Source organism: Pundamilia nyererei, unplaced genomic scaffold (assembly GCF_000239375.1).
Source record: "Pundamilia nyererei isolate P.nyererei 1_Seehausen unplaced genomic scaffold, PunNye1.0 scaffold00224, whole genome shotgun sequence".
Lineage (NCBI taxonomy): Eukaryota > Metazoa > Chordata > Actinopteri > Cichliformes > Cichlidae > Pundamilia > Pundamilia nyererei.
In genome coordinates this window covers 780,619-784,500 of record NW_005187625.1, presented here as the reverse complement: position 1 = coordinate 784,500, position 3,882 = coordinate 780,619, and the positions used below count along the sequence as shown (strand labels likewise).

General features: G+C 34.3%; 1 protein-coding gene across 1 annotated transcript in view; it reads right to left on the bottom strand.

Annotated features, from left to right (window-relative positions):
- Window positions 1-3,882, bottom strand: part of LOC102215411 (protein NLRC3-like) — a 16,266-nt gene that overhangs the window by 1,173 nt on the left and 11,211 nt on the right. The window lies entirely within an intron of this gene.

The window sequence follows — 3,882 nt, the reverse complement described above, 5'->3', positions numbered from 1 at the left end:
TTATTTTAACTGGGATTTACAATGGAAATGGCAAATAGTAAACATATTTATTGGGTTCCTCTAAAAAAAAAAAAGATTACCAATAGAAAATGTAAACATTCACGTGGGATAGATGTGTGCTTATAACAGGCCAGTGTGAAATTATATGGTAAGTTGGCAGTAAACACTGGATTGTCCAAAAAGTTTTAAAGTTTTTTAAAACATAAATAAAGTGATGCAATAATTATTAACTTTCATAGATCTATATTTTAATCACAATGGAACATAGAAAACATATCAAATGTATAGTCTAAAAAAGTGCTCTAATTTAGGAAAAATAAATTTAGTTAATTTTCACTTTGATAGCAACATACCTCAAAAAAGCTGGGTTAGGAATAAAAATGACCTCAAAAAGTAAGTGGTACCACAATAAAAAGGTGGCGTTTATCAAACACTACTGAGATAATTACATGTGCATGTGTAACCAACATAGACTATGCAACCACTTAAAACTGGACTCAAAAGTGTAATCAAATCAATATTGTATAAATGTATAAATATCGTATTCGAATGATTACTGCCATATAGATAAGAGAGATACTGCTCTGTGAGCTCCATTCACTCTCTTGTTTCTTTTTCAACTTTAATTTTTTTTAAAATTAATTTTAGGTAACATTAAAAGAAAAAAAAACAGTAAAGAAAATTACAAAGCAACAAACATACAAACAGGCTGGAGTTTACATTTATTTTCCATCTATTCCATTCGCATTTCTTGTTGTGTTGTTTTCTTGGTGCCACTTCGGAATGCTTTCCACTTCCTCCATTGTCCATTGTATTTACATCCCATCAATCTGATATTGAATGTTATTTTTTCCATCTCTGAGATACCCTCTACAATACTAATCCAATCTCATTGAGTGGGAGGGTCTGGATGTAACCACTTCTTTGTAATTGCTTTTTTAGTTGCGGCTAGAATAATTTTTACTAAATATAAGTCCTCCTTTTGTATCTGTTCCTTTATGTTTCCAAGATACATCACTTGGCAGGTGTTTGGGAGTGCATATCCCAGAATATTATCCATGGTCATTTTAAGGTCTTCCCAATACTTTTTAATTTTTATGCACTTCCAGAATACATGTGAATGGTCTGCTTCTGTTTCTCCACATAGTCTCCAACATTCCTGTGGACTTGAGATCTGTTTACTTTTAATATTGGGTGTAATGAGAAAACGTGTCAATTTTTTCCATCAAAATTCCCTCCACAACAGCGAATTTGTTGTGCTGTGTTGTATTTCACACATACTGACCCATTCCTTCTGTTATAGTTATGGCCAGTTCAGCTTCCCATTTCTTTTTGAGGTAAAAGGTTGTGTCCTGTCTATCCTCACTCTCTTGTTTCAAACTCATTAAAATATCTGAAAGTTCCAAACCAAAACCAAAACTCCAGACTCAGTAAAACAACATGTTACATGATAAACCATTTACAGCAGTTTAAAGTTCAGGAAAGTTTCTTTATGGTTCAGATTATGATTATAAAGTGTACAGGTCAAAGTGCGTGAAACTGATTGTTACGATTGGTCAAATTTAGTCCATATAAATATAACAAATGTTACCCCTTTTTTTAAAAATAAACAAGGAAAACACCTTTAGTCTTTTTTTCATTTGAATATATATTTTTAAACTGATTAAAAATCAAAGCTAATGCTATACCAGCTTCTAGCATTGCTGAACAGTGCATAGAGCAAACCTGATTACAGGAGCTCCCAAAAAACAACCAAACACATCCAAACCTCAAAAAAAAAGTTGACTAAGCCCCAAAAGAGCAATAAACCTGTGTAGTTATTACAGTACAGTCTCAATACTTTCTTTTCTTGTTTGAATAGAGATTTCGCTAAAAGATGTGCTGATCCCTATTACAAACGGTCTGGTATAATAAGTAGTTTTATTTGGAATTGTGCAGGGCTTGTCTCCATCATTGTTTCAAAGAAAAGAATTATCAAGATGCGGTGATAGCCAAATTGGCCAGCAGATGTCACTTTGGAGATGAGTTTTAGATTGTTTATGCACCTCAATACAATTCTGGTGTTGTGCCAAAAAACCAACAAAACAAAAAAAACCACCCACCCACTTTAACCCCAGACTCTGCCACATGTGACATCTGCTGGTGATTAATAGGACAGGATTGCCTTTCATGTGTTTCTGTTTAGGCTCAAACCCATTTGATGTTTGGAGTCTTGCAATGACGAAATAATAATTCCTCAAAAAAAAAGGTAAACCAAAAGTAACAAGTCAGTTTTAAAAATGCGAGGAGTAGAAAGTGCAATATTTGCTTAAAAATGTAGGGAGTAAAAGTAAAAGATTCGAAGTAAAGTACAGATACCTGAAAATTCTACTTAGGTACAACAAAGTATTTGTTCTTTGTTACTTCTCTCACCTCTGTTTTCTATGTTCCACTGTGAATAAAATGTGGGATTATGAGATTTGCACATAATTAAATTCTGTTTTTAGTTTTATAAAATAAATTATTTTTGTTCTAAAGTGTTTAACAAAATCAGAAATCCTTATTCTGGAACTTTAAATGTTTTACAACCCAACTAGAGCTGGATTTTATTATCCCAGATGTAACAGTACTAAAGATATAGTTTTACATCTAATTTATAGCAAATTTTAATATGTAGATTATTTGGTGCTTTTAGTCTGTTAATGACACATCTATTTTGATTAAGGTGAAATGGATATTTGGTCCATTTTTAATACATTTTCTATAAGACATTTTCTCCATACCTGAGAGTGTCCAATTTCCAACCTTCATCCTTCACTCCAGCCAAAAGCAGCTTTATTCCTGAGTCTCCTGGATGGTTGTAGCTGATGTCCAGCTCTCTCAGATGGGAGGAGTTGAAACTCAGAGCTGAGGCAAGAGAAGTACAGCCTTCCTGTGTGATCAGACAGCCTGACAGACTGCAGACACACAAAACAACAATTCATACGTTACTGGAGGTCTTTCTTTCTTTCTTTCGTTCTTTCTTTTTTTTCTTATTTCAGATACAATTACATCTATACTTTTCATCTATTAAATTCAGTTTCCTTTTTATTCATGAAGAGATTATTTCAAACAGACAACAGGACCTCCAGTAACACAAGACCTCCTCAAATACCCCAGAAATCAGATTATGTCCTACGAACAATTACTTTATCCCAAAAAGATACTTCCAATGGAAACTGCTTAAAGCAGGGCCATCCAAGACAGCTGATTGGGGGATGCACGGAAGGAAAAGAACATTCTCCCTACTCAAACAACAACTGTCAAGGAACCAACTCTGGTTACTGATGATTATGTTTTTAAACATTTTCAGGTAGACACACCAGCATCCATCGTCAATTGTCTTTCATTGTCAGAGCAGGCAATATTGAAGGAAACCTGAAACTACCGGCTAAGGATACATTTAGATTTGGTAAAATTATAATTCATATCATCAGTAAAGACAACAGGTTATGTAGATTGGAGATGGCTAAAATTAATATCGAATCAGTCTTTACATTTCCCAAAACAATGTCAGATTCTATACAGAGAGTGCAGAACTATAAGGCAAATGAGTATTTTGTCCACATCATCCTCTTCATGCATGTTGTCCTACTCCAAGCTGTATAGGCTCGAAAGCCTACTACCAATTATCATATTAGGTGATGTGCATCTCTGTAATGAGAAGGGGTGTGGTCTAATGACATCAACACCCTATATAAGGTGTGCATAATTATTAGGCAACGTCCTTTCCTTTGGCAAAATGGGTCAAAAGAAGGACTTGACAGGCACAGAAAAGTCAAAAATAGTGAGATATCTTGCAGAGGGATGCAGCAGTCTCAAAATTGCAAAGCTTCTGAAGCGTGATCATCGAACAATCAAGCG